The following is a 21,030-nucleotide window of genomic DNA, read 5'->3' as shown; positions in this document are numbered from 1 at the left end:
CTCAGAGCAGTTATCTTCCTCAAAAAACAGTATGCTCCAAACTAGCATTGGGTCCTGGAAGTGATTTCTAGAGGGTCCACTTTCCCCATCATTTCTTCCTAACTAGATCCAGGGCCACCTCCAGGCTTGATGCTTCATGAGCAGGGCAGTGACTCTGTGAATCCGGCAGATGAGGAGGAGAACATAAAAGAATTGTGTAGAAAGGACAGCCTTGAAGAAAGCAAGCATGAAATTCAACCTACAAATCCTGACTTAAACTTGACTTCCTAAGCCAGTATGTATACAACCGTTGCATATTCAAATATATCAAGGATTTACCTGATTTCTAAATCCCTCAAAGGCTTAATGGTGTCCCCAGCTCTGACGAATTCCCAATGAGAAAATTGTATATGAAAGTGCTATTAAAAAATAAAAGATGTCTTACACCTCAGTTTTTATCATTTGCAAATCTCTACCCCACTCTCACATTGAATCACAACATTTAATACATAAAAGAGTGTGGAATCTGATTCAGCAGATTAAGCTCTGTGACCTTGACAGGTCACTGCTGTTTCCTTGGCTTCTGTCTCTCCTAACACACAGGGATGTACCCGGGGCTCTCTGAGGTTGCTTCTAACATGTGATTCTGTGATCACTCAAAGTGCACTGTCTTATGGTCTAATTGACATTTAGACAAGGCTGCTCAATCTCTTTATTTAAAACATTGTCATTATCATTACCATCCTTGGGTAATGTTCCTGGGTCTGGAAAAACAGAGACAAAACTCAAAACCCTTAACAAGAATAACTTTGACCTTTCTTCACTGGATTTTCTCTGTCCCTGGTTGGACTTTTTGGTTTTTGGAAGCAATTCAAAAAGACCGGAGGTAGTACTTATACAAAGCCACAGCTCTTATATCAATAATCAGAAAAAAAGGCTTTCACTTGATTCTCTTCCTTTTTCCTCTTGCACTGAGGCAGGCTGAACTGGTTTGCCCAGCTTTGGAATGCTTAGTAAATTTTTTATTGTTTCTTAAGAAGATATTCAAGGAGTGGTGCCAGGACAGACTGGGAAGGACAGTACAAGACCAATTTAAGAGTAAAGGATATCCAGTGTACCAACTCTGCTGTCAACAGAATAACTGTTTACAAGTGAACCATTCAAAGATCATGAATCGGAGATGACATATAACTACAGAAGTACATTTAGTTTATTCAAACATTTCCTTGGTGCCTTAAAAAACAAGGTTTGTTTTCTGGTTGGAGAACATAGCACAGCCATGACTCAATCCTGACTCAAAGCTCCCTGACCAGTTGACTTTCAGGAGAGAAAAACAATTCAGTCTAGTTACCGAGGAGTCACATTGAGCCGGCTTCCAGAAACCTGATAAAGCAGCTTCCCTGCCCCACAGAAAATGTCACCTTTCTTCATCATTTCTTTTTTCTTTTCTTTTTGTTAAATCAATCCATTTTAGAGGAACTTGGGGAAAGTTTCAACATTGAGCGAAGTATGCTCTCTGTGCCTCTATTTCCAAATCTGTAAAAATAAATATTCTAATATATGTGAAGTACTGAGAATAGTGCCTAGACTAGAACAACTGTTCAACCAATGTTTGCCATTATTATTAATTATTATTATTATTTTATTGAAAAATCTTGTCTCAGTCTCTCTGGTCTCACTTCCCTCTGCCCTCCATTCTACGTGTCGTACACATCAGCCATCCTAAATCACCTGCATCCTAGTTGCTATGGCTTAAATTGTCTGTCTCGATAGAGTATATTTCTTGCCATATACATTATATGGGCTATAAGTGACAACCCAATTTCCAAGGACATATTTTTTTTAAAACTAACCTTCTGAAGGTAATCAGTACATGAAGGAAAAGTAAATATTTCAGCAAACTTAGCCAAGCAAGCAACAAATATAATGTAATACGTATTATACATTTATATAATATATGAGTCAATTCCTCCACAGGAGGCCACAGTGCCTTTGAATGGCATGTGTTCTCCGTAATGCTTTGTGCAGCCACACTGGGCCAGAAAGAGCTGGATCTTCTCTATCGTTTTCTTGTCTTCCAAGTAAGAAGCAGACTTGTGGGTTTCACTTGGTATTATAGTAAGATTCCCTTCCTTTTTTTCTAGGGGTATTTTTCATCTAGTTTGTGTTTCAGTGTTTCTTCGACTCACAATGGGGAGTACAGAGGAGAAACGGTGAGATAATATAAACTCCCTTTCATCATGAAGTCGGTCCTTTCATCTTATGTCTTAAAGGTAACCTTCTCTCAGTATCCAAGAGTCACCACTGATCATTCTAGACTTACTGACACTCCTCTTACCTTGCTGATCAACAGTTCCATGTAATAAGCAATTGTCGGGGGCGCTTTGGAGATAGAGTGGGAAACACGTGTGACTTGTGAGCAAGAACAATAGTCTCCTTCCAGGAAGAGCTGATGTGGGAACTGGGGGCCTCCCGCCTCCCAGATCTGGACGAACGGCCCCACCCCTCAGACCAGACACCTCAGGGAGTGTTACCCTTGATTCCTTTCTCGATCTCGTGACTATCCACTCAGTCCCAGAGCTGGGTGGATTCTGCCTCCTGGTACACTTCCAGCCTGTCTCCTTTCCTGTCTTTATTATCACTGCCCTAGCTCACATCACCTCCAGTTCTTACTCAGGTAACAAAACTGTTTTCTCACAGATCTCCTTACTGCCAGTTGTCTACAAACCACTTTCCACGACGGAAAATACAAGTTTAATCACATTGATTGAGTGCGTATGGTGTGCCAGGGACTGTGGAAACCACATCACTCACTGAATTCTCATCACAATCAGTGAAGTAGATACTGGTATGATCTCCTTTTTACAGGGGAGAAAACTACTAAAAACTTAAGGAACTTTCCAAAGTTTCACAGCTAGTGACAAAACCAGGGTTCAAGTCCAGTCTGGCTCCTAGACTCAATTAAGCAAGACATACCACCACTTGAATAACTCTCCTTCCAAGTAAAATCCTAACTCGTTAATGTGGCAGACAGAGGCCCTCGAAGGCCTGCCCCCTGGCTGCTGTATCCTCATCCTCAAGTGCCCCTCTGTCTCTACTCCCCGAGACTGAACAACCTGCTGTCCCCGCTCACCTGCCTCTACACCTCTGCACCTGCTGCTCACTCAGCCTGAGATATGCTTTCCATCTCTCCTGCTGGCCTCCCTTTATCATCAGGTCTGATATGTGTTGAGCATTAACTTGGTGGCAGGTACATTAATTATCCCATTTACTCATCATAATAACTCTAAGATGCTCTTATCTCCATTTTATAGAACTGGAAACTGAACATGGAGAGGGTGAATAGATTTTCCATGGGCCACAGCTAATGAGTCAAACTGGATTTGTTGTGGCCAAGTTTTGCCCTAACACTTTAAAAATGTCTTTTTTTTTGAAATTAAGGTATTACATACAAAAATATTCATCTACCTTAAGTGTGCAGTTTGATAAGCTTTGGAAATGATATGAAAGCGTGTAACCACCACCACTGTTAAGATACACAGTAGTTCTCTCAGTTTAAAAGCTTCTTTGTGTCATCTTTATAGCTGATCCCCTCTCCCCACCCTCAAGCAACCACTGATCTACTTTCTCTCATTGTACTAAAGTCACAGGTTATGCAGTGTTTTATCTTCCGTGTTTTCTTTCTTTCACTTGGTCTAATGTCCTTGAAATTCATCCAGTGTTGTTCCAAGCACTAATTTTTTTCTTTTTTCCTGCTGAGTGGTATTCTATAGTATGGATATACCACAATTGTTTATCCATTCACCAACTGATGGATATCTGAGCTATTTCCAGTGTTTGGCCGTTAAGAATAATGCAGCTATGAATATTCATATACACATCTTTGTGTGGAATATTTTGCCATGTCTCTTGAATAAATATCTAGGAGTGGAGTTACAAGGTCATATGGTAAGTTTATGTTTAACTAACAAGAGATTGCCATATTATTTTCCATTTATCATCCTCACTGGGATTTTACTTCTTTTCCAACATATATACTTTTTACTTCTTTTTCTCGTCTAATTATGCTACCAAGGACATTCAAAACAATGTTAAATAGAAGTGGTGAAAACAAATGTCCTGGCCTTGTTCCTGATCTTAGGCAGAATGCATTGACATTTGCTGTAGGTTTTTTTATACATACTCATAGTCAGATTGAAGAAGTTTCCTTCTATTCCAGTTTCCTATTTGGTTTCTCCTGAAAGAATGTTGAAATATGTCACATGCTTTTTCTGCCTTTGTTGAAATGATCATACAGTTTTTCTCCTTTATTCTATTAGTAGTGTGAATTTCACTGATCCATTTTTAGTTGTTAAATCAATCTTGCATTCCCAGGGTAAATACCACTTATCCATTTTATAAATTGTTGAATTCAATTTGGTAATACTTTTGAGGATGCTCTTGTCTGTGTTCATGGTCTGGAGTTTTCTTGCAATCTCTTTGTCTGGGTTTGGAATCTAGGTGATGCTGGCTTTGTAAAATTACTTGGAAAGTGTTCCCTTCTCTATTTTCTTAAAGAGTTTATATAGGACTGATAGTATCACTTCCTTAAATGTTTAAAAGAATTCATTAGTGAAGCAATGTAGACCTAGAGTTTTCTTTGTGAGAAGGTTTTTAATTATGAATTCAATTTCTCTAATTGACATAAGGCTGTTCAAGTTTTCTATTTCTTCTTTGGACAACTTTGGTAATTTGTGTATTCCAAGAATTTTGTCCATTTCATCCAGGTTGTCAAATTTATTGGCATAACATTGTTTATAATATTTTCTTATTACCTTTTTAATCTCTAGAGGATCTGTACTGAGAATTTATGTCATTTATCTTTTCTTACTTTATCAGTGTTTAGAGGTTTATAAATTTTTATAAATCTTTTTAAAGAATCAGGTTTTGTTTTATTGGGTTTTTTCTATTTTTCTCTTTTTTATTGATTTGTTTTCATTTTTATTATTTCTTTCCTTGTTTTGGATTAAATTTGTTCTTTTTCTAATTTCTAAGCTTATAGCTCTGATCATTGATTTGAAACCTTTCTTCTTTTCTATTATAAACATTTAAAGCCCTATATTTCCCCCTAAAGACTGTTTTTTGCTGAATCTCACAAGTTTTAATGTGTTGTATATTCATTTTCATTCAATTTAAAACATTTTCTAATTTATCTTGTACTTTGCTTCGATTTACTGATTATGTAGAAATCTATTGCTTAATTTTCAACTATTTGGGCTTTGTCCTAACTATCTATTTTTATAGATTTGCAATTAATTCCATTGTGGTCATATAATATACTTGGTACAATTTCAATCTTTGGAATATTGATATTTATTTATTATGTACTATCTTGGTAAATATACCATTTAGAGTTGAATTTATATTCTACCATTTTTAAGTTTAGTGTTTTAGAAGTAACAAATAAATTATTTCTGATTTTTTTCTAGTTCTATGATAATTGCTGATATAAAGAGGTATTAAAATCTCTAACAATGATTGTGGAATTGTTTACTTACCTCTTTCATTCTGTCAATTTTTGCTTCCTGTATTTGAAGCTCCAATACGCAGTGCATACCCATTTATGTTTTTTATGTCTTTTCCTGATTAGTTAACCCATTTATGATTATACAAAAGACATTATACATAGATCTTATACATATGTTGTTAGATTTACACCTGAGTACTTCATTCTGGGGAATGCTAAGGTAAATTGCATTGTGTTTTCAATTTCAAATTCCACCTGTTCATTGCTGGTATATAGGAAAGCAATTGACATTTGTATATCATCTTATATCTTGCAATCTTGCTATAATTGCTTATCAGTTCTAGGAAGGTTTTTTTTTTTTTTACTTGATTCTTTCAGATTTTCTACATAGACACTCATGTCAATTGCAAAGACAGTTTTATTTCTTCCTTCCCAATCAGTGTACCTTTTATTTCCTTTTTCCACCTTATTGTATTACCCAGGACTTCCAATACCATGTTGAAAAAGATTGGTGAGAGGGGACATCCTTGCCTTATGTGTGATCTTAGTAAAAAGGCCTCTAGTTTCTTTATTAAGTGTGATGTTAGCTATAAATTTCCCTCTAATCTCTGCTTTCGTTGCATCCCACAGATTTTGTTGTGTTTTTATTTTCACTTAGTTCAAAATATGTTTTAATTTCCCTTGAGGTTTCTTCTTGGACCAATGTGTTATTTAAAAATGTACTGTACAATCTCCATGTATTGGGGGGGATTTTCCAGTTATCTTTCTGTTACTGGCTCCTCGCTTAATTCCACTGTGGTCTGACAGGAGATATTGTATGACTTCTATTCTTTTAAATTTGTTAACGTGTGCTTTATGGCCCAGAATGTGATCTATTTCGGTGAATGTTTCATGTGAGCTTCAGAAGAATGTGTATTCTTTTGTTGTTGGGTAGAGTAGTCTATAGGTGTCCATTACATCCAGTTGAATGATGGTTGTTGAGGTCAACTATATGCTTATTGGTTTTCTGCCTGCTATATCCGTACATTTCTGATAGAGGAGTGTTGAGATCACTGGTTACGATAATGGAGTCTTCTGTTTCTCCTTGCAGTTCAATCAGGTTTTTTGTTTCTATTTTGTTTTTGCCTCATGTAGTTTGACACTCTGTTGTTAGGCACATTAAGAACTGTTATGTCTTCTTGGAGAACTGACCCCTTTGTCATTATGCAATGCCCCTATTTAGCCCTGATAACTCTCCTTGCTTTGAACTCTGCTTTGATTGAAATTAATATAGCTATTCTCACTTCATTTTGTTAACACGGTATATCTTTCTCCAACCATTTACTTCTAACTTATATGTCTTTATATTTAAAGTGAGTTTCTTATAGACAACATATAGCTGGGTCTTGTTTTTGATCTACTAGGACAGAGTTTGTCTTTCATTTGGGGCATTTAAACCCTTGGCTTCCAAAGTGAGTATTGATATGTTTGGATCATTATCTAACATGTTTGTTACTGTTTTCTATTGGTTGTCCTTGTTCTTTCCTCCTGTTTTTGTTCGCCACTCTTTTTTTTCTGCCATCTGTGGATTTAATTGAGCATTTAACATGGTTCCCTTGTCTCTGTTTCTTGGCACATCAGTTATCTTCCTTTTTAAAAAAAATTTAGTTGTTGCTCTATAGTTTGCAATATACATTTACAAATATCCCAACTCCACTTTGAAATAACACCATATAACATCATGAGAAGTGCAAGTACCTAATAATAACAAAATAATCCTTATTCCTCCCTCCCATTCCTTGTATCATTGTTGCCATTTATTTCATTCATATACAAACACATACAAGCATATATAAATAAGTGTATATATAAACATATATAGGCATATATAATCGAGTACATTGTTGCCATTATTATTTTGAACAAACTGTTACTTGTTATATCAATAAAGAATAAGAAAAGTAAATATTTGTATTTTACCTTCATTTATTCCTTCTCCAATGCTCTTCCTTTCTTTATGTGGATCTAAGTTTCTGACCTATTTTCCTTCTCTCTAAAGAACTTTTTTTAACACTTCTTGCAAGGCAGGTCTACTGGCAAAAATTCCTCAGTTTTTGTTTGTCTGAAAAAAGAATCTTTATTTCTCTTTCACTTTTAAAGGATAATTTTACAGGGTAGATATTTCTAGGTTAGAATTTTTCTCTCAATACTTTAAATACAACACTCTAGGACTTCCCTGGTGATACAGTGGTTAAGAATCCACCTACCAATGCAGGGGACATAGGTTTGATCCCTGCTTCAGGAAGATCCCACATGCCAAGGAGCAACTAAGCCCATACACCACAACTACTGAGCCCATGCACCACAACTACTGAAGCCCACGTGCCTAGAGCCCGTACTTCACAACAAGAGAGAAGCCACCACAATGAGAAAACTGCATACTGCAATGAAGAGTAGCCCCCACTTGCCGCAACTAAAGAAAGCCTGCAGGCAGCAACAAAGACCCAACGCAGCCAAAACAACAAACAAACAAAACAAAACAAAACAACAACAACAAAACACATCACTCCACTTTTTTCTTGCTTGCATGGTTTTTGAGAAGTTGGGTGTAATTTTTATCTTTGTTCCTCCGTAGGTAAGGTGTTTTTTCACCTCTGCTTTCTTTATCTTTTGATTCTTTTCTTCATCTTTGATTTTCTGTAATTGGAATATGACATGTCTACGTGTAGTTTTTTGGCATTTATCTTGCATAATGTTCTCTGAGCTTCCTGGATCTGTGATTTGGTGTCTGACATTAATTTGGGGAGTTTCTCGGTCATTATTGTTTCAAATATTTCTTCTGTTCCTCTCTTTCTTCTCCTTCTGGTGCTCTAATTACATACACGTTACCTTTTGTGGTTGTCCAACAGTTGAATATACTGTTCTGCTTTTTTCAGCCTTTTTTCTCCTTGCTTTTCAGTCTTGGAGATTTTTATTGCCATATCCTCAAGCTCAGAGATTCTTCAGCCATATCTAGTGTCCTAACAAGTTCACAAAAGACATTCTTCACTTCTCTTACAGGGCTTTTCATCTCCAGCATTTCTTTTTGGCTCTTTGTAAAAATTTCCACCTCTGCTTACATTGCCCATCTGTTATTTAGGGCTCTCAACTTTATCTATTAAAGCCCTGAACATTGTAACTAGAGTTGTTTTAAATTCCTGGTCTCATCATTCTACCACCCTCACCATGTGTGAGTCTGTTTCTGATACTCGTTCAGTTTCCTCAAACTGTGTTTTTCACCTTTTAATATGTTCTGTCAGTTTTTTCCTTGACATCTGATGTGATATACCAGGTAAAAGAAACTGCTGTAAGGAGGCCTTTAGTAGTGCGATGGTGAAGTGTCGGGGGCGGGGAAGCGGTCTACAGTTCTGTGACTGGATCTCAGTAGTTTCAGTGAGCCTGGGCCACTGGACTATGCACTTCACCAGTGCTTCTCAGTCCCTCCCTCTTAGGTGGGACAGACAGCTAGAGTGGGCTGGAGTTGGGTATTTCCCTTCCTCCAGGTCACTTAGGCTCTGGTAATATTCCAGCAGGTTAGGCGCTGGTAAAATAGATTCTCAAACCTTGCTAAGAAGAAGAAAATGCTCTGGTGTGTTTCAGATGTTTCCTTTTCCTATCTACCTGCCAGAACCATGAGGGGATTTTTCTCTGATATTCACAAAATTGTGGGGCCGCTTTATGATTGGGTCCACCAGGAGTTTTTATCTCTTGTACTTGTCCACACTGAGCCGTCAGTAATTTGCCAATTACAGTTCAGATTTTCCTACCCCAGCACTGCTTCCCATGAAGTTTCTGCTCCAGTAAGCTGTGATTCTCTGTATTCACCTTTCTGTCTCTCTGGTTTGGGAGGCAGCAGTCTTCCCTGTGACTTCACATCTCTTACAGATCTGAGAAGAGTTGTCGCTTTTTCAGTTTGTTCAGCTTTTCGCTTGTTGTCACAGTGGAGTGAGTGGCAATTTCTAAGCACCTAACATGTGGAACCAGAAACCCAAAGTCCTTAACTGATTATTCTTTCTTTTTTTAAAATATTTATTTATTATTTACTTATTTTGGCTGCACCAGGTCTTAGATGCAGCATGCTTGATCCTTAGTTGCAGCATGCGGACTTCTTAGTTGCGGCATGCATGTGGGATCTAGTTCCCCGACCATGGATCAAACCCAGGCCCCCTGCCTTCGGAGCGCGGAGTCTTACCCACTGGACCACCAGGGAAGTCCCTGATTATTCTTACTTTTGGTCATTCCCTGAACTCAGCTTAGGCATTCTCTGGGCAATGTTCTCTGGCTTTTATGCCTGGGATGAATGTGCCCTCTACTTGCTCTCTCAGCACCGTGTGCATCCTCTAGCCTGACCATTCATTCATTCCTCTGTCCAATAAACATATATCAAACAATCACTCTCCTAATGGCAACTGAAAGAGCCATTATGAATAAAAAAGCCTAGAGCCTAGTGGGGGAAAATTAGGCAATTACTATGGTAACTGTGGCACATGACCCAAACTATACTGGTTATTAAAAGCTTTCCAGTGGACAGGAATATAGGAGCCCTGAGGAAAATGATGAGTCAGCCAGGTGGAGAGAGCTTATTTTTCTTTGTATCTGTCTCTCTTTCTCGATTCTAACTTCTGTAGACAAGATCCACATTTTTTTCATATTTGTATTCCTAATACTCAATCATTGCTTAGGGAAGCAAATAAGTAAAATTTAATAACTGGAAAATGAAAGAAAGGGCATATCAGGTTGAAACAAACTTTACGATGTGTTCAGGAAACCTCAAATAGTCTGGGGTGATTGGAGCATCGTGTCTGTGGAGAGCTGGCCTAGATGAGGCTGTGGCTGGCTGATGGAGGACAGGGAATGTCAGATCAAGGAGTTTGGTCCTTATTTAGCAGACAATGAGGGACTCAAAAGAGTTGTTGAAATGACAGCAGCAGGTCAGTTAACAGAAACAACCAACTCTGAGCACCCACTGCTTCTTGTAAGAAGTCACCACGAGAGAGTAATTCCCACGGTAGAGTGCCTAAATTCCACATCTGCAGCTAAAAAGCATTTTAAAAATGATATCTTAGCTTCACAGATAAAGAATGGATGAACTCTCTGCAGATATTTAAAATCCTTGATGCCCTGGACAAGCCCCATTCTTCTGCTTGACTGATGAGGGCCGCATTTTTTCCCCAGGATCACCTCTCCCAGCAGCAAGGCACACTCTAGCCCAGGGAGCCCTGGTGGTCAGCTGGGAGTGCCAGTCTCCAGAGGTGGAGAGAAAGCTCTGGAGCTGCTAAAGTCTCCTCGTCTATGAAAAGGGTAGAGTTTCCCTGGATGCTTTCTCATTGCCAAAGAGGCAATGTGGGAGCCTGAGGAGAGAAGAGCAGGAAAGGACAATACTCATCACATGAACACGCATCCCAGCCAAGCGGGCTTTCCTTGGCATTTGAGGCCCCACATCTTCAGATGTTGAAAGCCCCCCCCTGCACTCCCTGGAATGGATTCTGCTAATGGAGTTCTACCACTGAATTAAAATTTTCAGTGACATCCCTGGGAATAATTCACTTGGAGACCTTTCTTAAAGCAAAGAACAAAACACTCAGGAAATGCAGAATGGGATGAAAGAAGAGGAGAGCTAATCTGTTTTATTTGAGGCATCTAGGTAGGTTTTTAATGTTGAGATTCACAGGGGCAAGAACAAGAACGGATGGCTGATAGGATAAATTCAACTACGTGTTTTATTCCGCTTGCGCAGGGTACTGGAGGTCAGGAACGTTCCCGTTAGAAATCTGTTTTCTCTGGAAAAGCTGGAAGACTTCGGCACCCTGGGCCCACTTTCCCGCAACAGCAGCAGGCGCGCAGAGCTGAGCAGCAGCCACCCCTGCAGGGCCAGGCGCCCTCCACACCTGCAGCCCCTCTGCAGCCCCTCTGCAGGCCCCTGACACCTCCCGCTGGCTTCTGCCCGTCTGTGGGCGCCTCGCCTCCAGGGTCCTGAGTCTCCTGACCCCTGTTTCCGAGATTCTTTAACTCTTCTCAGACCTTCTTCTATTTCCTCTCCTGGTCTCTTTTCAAGCTCTTCACTCTCAACAGGCAAAAGTGTTTTTCCTGTCCTGAGAATCTTCTACAAAACACCTAAGATAGAACCCTCAGGGGGCTCAAGGGGCTCACTGGCCTTCCCATGGGTTGTGAAAAAGTAAAAGACCAGGTCAAGCGATGAAGATTTGCTCTAGATCTGCCTGCAGCCTGGTTTTTAACCACAGCGTACTTGGTAACGAGCCCCATGCCCAGCACATGCTAGGTGCTCCAGTAAGAAGTTCTGAATGAACGAACAAATCTTACTATGGTCTTACGCAGTTTCCTCATTTAACCAGAGGGTCCCCAAGGTTCATCCAGCTCTACTTTCTGTGATTCCGTAAGGGCAAGGGAGATTTTCAGGTGGCTTCGTATGGCTGAATGACAGGATGATGGGCAGGGACCCTAAAGTCTGCCTCATATTAACTCCAGTTGACGAGAGCATGTAAACATTTGTTGCTGCTGTGCTAAGTCTGGATATACAAGTCTTACAAGATGCAGAGTGTGCCTTCCCTGTGTTGGTAACTTCCTGCCACTAGAGAAGAAGGAAATCAGTTATTAAGACAGCAGGGCTCACTGGGCCTTCCTCTGTCTTGCACCCCCTGTGCCACCACCACCTTGTGCTTCTTCGTCTTCGGCCCTTCCCTCTGGGGAACTACTAGCAGCTCTCTGAGACAGAGCATCACCGTCTCCTGGCTAAGCACGTCTGCTGGTGGTTAGATGAGTGATGCCCTATAATTTTGTGGGTTACAAATGGAGAAGCTAAAATGCTCATTCTGCTGAGAGAGGCGAGCCAAGCCTCAGATGACACTGGGATGCAGATGATAAACATCAGCTCCTTTCCTGGATGCTGACCTTGGTGGGAGAAGCGAGGAGGACAGCAAGGGAAGGCAGTGCAGGGTTAGGGCCCATTGCCGGCAAGGTCGGGGGGCTCCTATCTGTAACGCTCAGCTCTCTTGTGAAAGGTACTTGCAGCGTCAATTCTGCTCTCCTGTAATTTTATCTCTAAATTATTACATTGTATTGAAAATTCTGTCTTTCTGGGAGAGAGGTCAAAGTTCAATCAGACAAGAGAAGCGATTGTCCCAGTGGGGCCGGCTAAGGCAGGGAGGGTGGCTGGCAGCCACGGAGCCCGCCCCTCACTCAGCCCTCTCCTCCACCGCAGTTGTAACCTCTCTGTTGCAAGGACTGAGACGAGACCAAAGGGCTTGCCGAAAGGAAGCCCTGACCCAGGGCCACGCAGCTGGCCTTCTGATGTGGGGGCCTGCCCAGCCCCGCAGCTCAGCAGCTCCCCTTCCCCCCAGCTAAGCCACTGAGTGTCACGCACAGGTCCTAGGATTTACTTGACCTGAGGCCGGAGGGCCTCTGACTCAACTCCTGATTCCACATGAAGCCTGCGGTACTTGCTGTCCATGTTGGTCTGGTCCTGGAGATGCTAACTGGGCATCATGGCTTTGTTCCTAGACTGAGCCTCCCTCCCCCAACACATGGTCTAGCTCTTATCATAGGTCCCTGAATTTTTTTATTTTTCTGGCTGCTGCCCAGAACCCTCCCCTCCCCCACCACCACCACTCATGCCTCCCAGCTCTGAGCTGGGTCCCCTCCTGGGACCAGAGGAAGGATGAGTTAACACTTGCTGGGTGGCTTCTGTGTGCCCACGTTATCCCTTTGACTTGCGCTATTCCTTTCCAGCCTCATAGCAGTCGTGTAAAGCTGAACTAGTCCTCAAATACAGATGAAGAGCACTGAAGCCACTGAAACTCAGAGACAATAAGGACATTTCCCAAGGTCACCTGGCTCAGAAATGGAGGAGCAGAGATTGAAGCACGGTCAGTTTGGCTTGAAAGCTTTATGTTCTTACCGCTCCACCCAGGGACTGAAGCACAGCAATAAATGCAGCCGAGTCTGGCCGGACCTGTCAGCCCCCTCCCTGCTGCCCAGCAACGTCTAAGTGCTGCTCACCTTAGATTTGCCACAGCTCTGTCCTCTCCCCTGTTCGGGGTCCCACTCTGTGGCAACTCAACCTCGTGTTGTCAACCAGCTTTTGAGAAAAAAGCAAACTCTGAAGTCACATCTGGGCTTGGCCACGTCATACCTTGCTCTGTGACCCTGAACAAGTTTCTTAGCTACTCTGAGCCTGTTTCCTTGTATGTAATATGTGATGATAAAACTCACCTCAGGGAGTGGTTGTACAGATGTGAATCTGACTATCCTTTAAAATCCTAAATCTAAAAGCTTATTTCTCTGCCCATGAGTCTGGACTTGCTGTTTTAAAGTCTTTGTTTTAAAGCTGTTTAAAAAAAAAACAAACTAAGATGATACTTGCTGAGGGTTTCACAGATGATATTTCTATTGAAATCACTAAATGGCATTGTATACAAAATAGGATATAATAATGTCATTCTGGCATTTATTAAGAATGCAGCCATTAGGCAACAAAGGCAGAGGAAAATTGTGGCATTCTGTAAGCATATCTTGTAACAATGCCTCTTTTCAGGAGGGGCCTCTGCGACCACTGCTGACAATTTTCTTTAGGCTCCATCAATGTTTTTCGTTGTTTAAAGACACACATTAATTTAAAGTCTCCTCCCATTCTCTGTGCAAATTACAGCATTCAGATGAAGTGACAGCTGCTGTAATTAAGACACAGTTAATTGCCTATCTCCTTAATTGCAATGATAGGATTTTGACAGTTCAGTAAATAAGAATTGTTTGGTTTCCTCTGGCAACTTCAGTTTTGTCTCCCATCACAAGTGCTGAGTCACCCATTTCTGGGACAAGGGCTGTGGTCCAAGGGAGCCAGGGTGGGAGAGGAACTGTGATTTACCTGCAGTTCTTTTTCTTCCTACTGGAACCTTCCAACACCACCTATTCCGTTGCCCAATAAAATCCTCCCAGGAGTTTTCTCCACATTAATCAGTCATCACATGAGACTACAAGACAGGAAACCTCAGAAGCAGGAGGGCTGGGTTGTGGGACAACGATTCCTTGTCACTGATGGGCACAAGAGGACATGATGCTGTTGGATGAGGAAACAGAAGCCCGGAGTGGTTAAACATACCCAAAGTCAGAGCACTACTGAATGCCAACCCAGGTCTTCTGACCCAATCTTCCCACTGTGCTCAAAGGATGCTTGAAGGAGCAGACAAAAATGATAGTTCAAAGCAAAACCTTTGGGGTCATGCAGACCTGAGTTCAGAGAATACTTTCACTTTTTACTGCTTGTGTAACTATGGGCAAGTTACTAAATGTTTCCAGGCCTCCACTGTAAAATGAATTTTGCATTACTCACCTCATATCATTGTGAGAAGTAAGAAAAATAATCTTATAAAGTACTTTATAACATGTCAGGCTTGTGGTAAGTGCTCAAAAAATGCAAGTTGCAAAGCAAGTACAACTCTTATTCCAAAACCTACATAAACAAATTTTTTTGCATTTCTTTCTTTTCCATAAACTTAATTTGACTGTGGCCTATGTTCCAGGTTCCCATCTGAGGCATTTCTCTCTAGGGTCTTGCCACTTTCCAGTGACACTAGCAAGGAGCCAAAGTCCAAGTGATTAGCGTCAGAAATACCAGACCTCATGTTCAAAGCCTCGTAGGAGGCAAGGAAAAATATTTGCACTTGCCTGCCATGCTCTGTGGAGCTGCAAAGAAAGGAAGAGAAACAAAACAAGTTTCCACAATAAAACAAGTACAAATACTCATATCCTACCATGGTTATTATTAGCTCTAAAAACATGACTGTAAACTCTGATTGTGTTGTGACAACCACGTTATTAGTCAATCCTTGCTTCCTACAGGCCCCCCTGGACTTGGGAACTAAAAAAACATTTTAGTCACAATAACATCTAGCTTTTTCCCAGTGCCACTGTTTTGTGCGCAAATTCCTGTCCTTTCCTAAGTATACAGTGAAGGAAGTATTAGTATATAATACTTAACACTTTTCAAAGGATGAATGAATGGAGGGAGTGGGAAAATCCTATTTAAAAACAAGATTGCCTTTAAGGAAGATGGATCTTGTCCCGTTCAGCACATACGTGGGTTTGGCTATGTAAAGATGGGCTTTAAAAAGACAGAAGCTTTCACCTAAACAAAGTCCAAAGTCAAAGGTTGTGTGGTGGCTCCACAATCATGAGGGAGTGATCTTCTTTGAATTTACTGTTCTACCATCCTAGATGCATGGCTTCCATCACATGGTCCCAGGGCTGCTCAAATCCCTGCATCTCATCTCCATTTTTATCCAATAGCAAGGAGAAGGCCGTGCTTCTTTCTTTAAAGATATTTTCCAGAGACAGCATAAAACATTTCCACTTGCACTTGCTTGGCCAGAATTAGACACATTAGTCACACAAAGATGCACAAACATTGACCTGGCCACCCAGCCTTCTAACACTGATGCAGACCTCACTGGGCACTATGATTCTCACTCATGCTGAGGCCACTGGAGGCTGTGGTCCCAAGGCAGGCCCCCCACATAGACACCACAGCTCTCAGCCAGCTCAGTGCTTACCTAACCAGTAAACCTAAATGTCGCCAGCCAGTCGGCAGCCTCAGACACTGATTTTCTAATGTGAGACAGAAGCGGTACTCGCTCTTTTAGCTTTAAAAACTCGACTACAGGGACTTCCCTGGTGGTCCAGTGGTAAAGAATATGTCCTGCAATGCAGGAGATGCGGATTCGATCCCTGGTTGGGAACTAAGATCCCACGTGCCGCAGGGCAACTAAACCCGCACGCCACAACTACTGAGCCCGTGCACCTCAACTAGAGAGCCCACGTGTGGCAAACTACAGAGCCCACGTGCTCTGGAGCCCACATGCCACAACTACAGAGCCCACACGCCCTGGAGCCTGCACATTACAAATAGAGAAGAGAAAACCCGCAAGTAACAACTGGAGAGAAGCCCACATGCTGCAGTGAATAGCCCACGAGCCACAGTAAAAGATACTGCATGCTGCAGCTAAGACCCAATGCAGCCAAGTAAATAAATAAATAAATAAAAACCATTACAAAAAACTCTACTACATTTCTCCTACCCCAAACCTAATCCCTAGAGCCTAAAACTGTGCTGGTTCAGGTTCCTTGCTGGAGAGAACAACTTTTCCACTCTGTGCTCCATCTGTAGTCTCTGAGTCGTGATATATATATTTTCGAATAAATGAAAGGGAGACTGAGAAATTCTATGGTTTTTGGTTGAGTCAATCCTGACCTGGGTTAAAAATGGAGGATTCTATTACCGAGGAGGAAGGACAGAATGGATATCGGGGGACAGATAGCAGTCTCTATCACACCCATAAATTGAGGAAGCTGGAATTTAAAGTGAAAAATGACATAAGAACATAACCACCCCCTGCTACCTCTCCAGCCCCAAATTCACTGAAATCTTGAGAGAGCTTTGGACTTCCTCAGGTAAAATTGGAATTGAGGCAATCTTATCTAGATTCTAAGTGGCCAGAAGACCAAGTCACATCTGGGTCTGAGTGATGCCACCAGGCATATGCATGTGTCACTACACAGCCAGCAGCAGCAGCAGCACACTCGAGCCCAAGACATCAGTAAAGCATAAATCCCCCAAACTGCAGTCCATGAAAAAGAGCATTGGACTTGGAGTCAGGAGCTCAGAACTGAATTAGGAACCAGAGCTCAGTCATCTAGTGAGTGATTTTGTGTAGGTACCAGAACAGAAATATCAACAGTAATTAGTGCCTGATGAGATGTTACCATATACCAGGTACATGTCACACATTTTATATGCATTCTTTATTCTCCACAAAAATCCCATGATAAACATAATATTATCATTGCCACTTTTCAAACAAAGGGAAACTTGAAGGCCTAGAGATTAAGAAATGACCAACAGAACCGGGAAAGTAGCACAGTGAGAATTTGAACCCAAGGCTTTGAAAGGCCAGATTTCTTGCTCTTAACTAACTGATGCTACTCCTCACAAAGAGGAGATGCGTGCTGACATCAGGCGTATATGGGCTGAGACACAAGTGAACAGTACATAGTGACCGGATACGTACAAGGTCAGGTGTGTGGGGGGAGGCTCCCTAGATGAAGAATGAGTAGCAGCTGGCCAGGCAGACAAAGGGGGAGAAGTATTCTAGATCCAGGAGGCAGCAAACGTGATGGTGTGGCCTTCACCGACCACCAAGTGGCGGCTGGGCTCCAGACATGTGTTCTCCATCAGGAAGAAAGGAAGGGCTGGGCGGGAAAAGATGTCTTATTGAGCAGTGAGGAAAATGTTGCTCAGCAACCCCCAGCAGACTTTGCTATGTCCCATCAGCCAGACCATGTCACAAGACCACTCCAAACTGTGAGGAAGGACAGAAAAGTCACACGGGCTGTGGTCAGTCATGAACCACCCCCTGGGGCTGGGCCCAGCGCAGCCCTAACAGAGCTGGGGTTGTGCTGGCCAAGAAGGAAGGGGGCTGGGAGGTGAGGAGGCAGCTCATAGGCGCGAGTCACCATCCTCTGCACGGAAGTCAAGGGGGAGGTGAGAGCAGCACAGTAGGACTAATGAGAGGAAGGACTGAAATCATTTCCTGAGATACTAGAGGTGAGAATTGAAAAAGCAGGATTCTTAAGTGATTGCCAGATTTATGGCTTGGGTGACTGGACTGTCAGGAACTAAACTAATCAGGGAGCAGAGGGTTAGAGCTGGAAGGCAAACTAACAGGATGTATTGTCTGAAGTCAGCTCAGACTGCCATGATGAAGTACCACAGACAGGGCAGCTTAAACAACAGAAATTTCTCTCTCACAGTTCTGGAAGCTGGAAAGTCCAAGATCAAGGTGCTGGCTGATTTGTTTCTTGATGAGATTCTCTTCTTGACTTGCCTTCTCGCTGTGTCCTTACATGGCTTTTTCTCCATGCATGTTCAGAGATTCTCTTTCCTTCTCTCTCTCTCTCTCTCTTTCTCTATCTCTCCCTCTCGTTGTCTTCTTAGGAGAATGTTATATCCATCATGGGGGCCCCACCTTCATGATCTAATCTAGCCCTAATTACCGCCCAAAGGCCCCAACCCCAAATACCATCACATTGGGGAATGTATACATTTCGAGGTGACACCTTCATTCAGTCTGTAACATGCATAAAATGATTTTATGACTCAGGAGACATTCTATTGCTCTGGGATTCTTCACAGGCTTTCCTATCTCTTGATCTGTTAGGACAATCAAACCAATAAAGCAAGTAAAAGCATCTTTAGGGAATGCCCTAGAGGTCCAGTGGTTAGAATTCCGGGCTTTCACTGCCAGGGGCCCGGGTTCAATCCCTGGTCGGGGAACTAAGTTCCTACAAGCTCCCCCCCAAAAAGCATGTTTACATCAGCCTCATATAACAGTATGTTGTCATCATCACGTAAACAGAAGGCAGTTGGAGTGGTTGCCTGATCCTATTTCCCCAGTGGCTATGAACATGCTATGTGATCCTAACCCCTGACAGATGGGCTCTGTCATTCTCATATCAATTTCAGTGCCCAGGGGATCAGGAACCTTTGCTTCTGGGGTCCCAAGACCTGTCCTGGTGCGTGCCTTCCTGAAGCTTAGTGATTCTTATTCTTCCTTCAATTTTATAATCTACTCTAATGACCTCCCAAGAAATTAATTTTTTCGTCAAGTTAATAGTCATCATTTTTGTAACCTAAAACCAAAAGAACTTTATCCAACTTTTGGTCAGGTCTTTTTTTTGAAATCACTTTATTGAGGTATGATTGACGTACATCTTGGTCACGTCTTTAAAAGTATATAATATGCCACAGTATCCCATATGTGGTGCTCTCGCCAAAAATGCTTACTTAAAATCTAATTATGAGGAAATGAGGAAAAAATAGACTGTGAGACATTTTACGAAACAACTAGTGTGGACCCTTAGAGCAAGTCATTATCATAAGAAACCAACAAAATTCTAAGGGGATCTGTTATAGGTTAGCAGAGACCAGAGACGTAACAACCAAATGTAATGTGTTAAGTTTGGATTTTGAATCATTAACAAAAATCAGCTTTCATAAACACTTCTGAGTCAATTTGAACTATATATGAGATGATAGTACAGAATTTTTAGTGTCACTTTCTTAGGTGAGAGAACATACTGGGGTTAATAGTGTTGACCTGAAACTAATAGACACCAGTTATTTCTCAAGCAAAGATGGTTTATTCAAGATCAACGAGAACTGCATTTCTGGGTCTACAACCATGGTGAGCCATGTGAATCCTCTCATGGGAAGAAGAACGTTCTTATAGACAGGAAAAGGAAGTTGGGAGGGCTACAGTAAACAATGAGTCCATGGCTTTCCCTGGCTGAGTCCTTGCCAGGAAAGAAGAGGCGTTTTCTTTTTCCTCTGCTCGGCTCTGCTATCCTAGCAGGGTGTGAAAGCTTCTCCTTCTAGTGCCTTGATTCTGAGATTTATGTTCATTCATTTTTTTCATTAGAAAATATTCTTATTCTTAGGAAACACATGCTGAAATATTTAAAGTTGTGTCATAACATCTACTTTCAAATGACTCAGAAAAAAATTTATATAACTTCATCAATTATTAAAAACTGCCAAAACTAGGTGAAAGGTACATAGATGCTCATTGTATTATTCTTTCAACTTTTCAATGAGTTTGACATTTTTCTAAATAAAATATCTGGGAAAAGTATGCAATATGCAGTTGTCCTAAAGGACAGATTCATGAGTCAGAGTGAAACATCCTAGTCTACATAGTTCTCGAGGTCCGTACTGTCCTATAAGGTTATAACTAACCTTTGCAAACTAACAAACTGCTGCCTTAGGCATTCTCTCCTATAATCCTAATGTGAATGACCCTTATGTGGTAGGTTTTGTTGCCCTACTTTGTAGCCAAGGTGCACAGTTGACCGGCAGAGCTGCAATTCTGGCCTGTGTTTGACTCTAGCCTTCCTAGATTTTCCTCCGTCCCTGCAGCCAGTGCAGTAATGAGCACCTGGCAGGTTCTCCTTGAACATTCATGTAGTATTTGTCTGATAAAGCGAAATTTTTAAACTATTAATGAGGAGTATTGTGTTAGATAGTTGTCAAAATTTTAGATTTTTAGTAAGATTTTATGACACCAGAAACTTGAGAATAATTTTTTTGATCAGGGAAGAAACTTTTTTTTTGCTTTCTTTTCTTCTTTTAAGCCTTTAGTCACACGTCCTCCTCCCCTCCCCAGCACTGGACTAGAAGCAGATGGAGAATGCAGGGATTGTGGTTTGTTTAAAGGGAAAGGTCTTTTAGCTTTGAGTTGGTCACTCACATAGCGTTTCCTGGGAAACACACTCTGATAGAAATTTGCTCCGGGGAGGTTTTTGGAGTGTGTTCCTGTAGCAACACTTATAAGGGAGTGAAAGAAACAAGACCTGGCAAAGGGATAAGCTGAACCGTGTGTCAGCTGCATCAGAGACCTGAGCCAATGCCATGGAGAGCTCCAAAGCTAGAATGGAACTTCAGAGACGTCCCAAACTGG

The sequence above is a fragment of the Hippopotamus amphibius genome, chromosome 3 (genome assembly GCF_030028045.1).
Source record: "Hippopotamus amphibius kiboko isolate mHipAmp2 chromosome 3, mHipAmp2.hap2, whole genome shotgun sequence".
NCBI classification, from domain to species: Eukaryota; Metazoa; Chordata; class Mammalia; order Artiodactyla; family Hippopotamidae; genus Hippopotamus; species Hippopotamus amphibius.
This window is presented reverse-complemented; position numbering follows the sequence as displayed.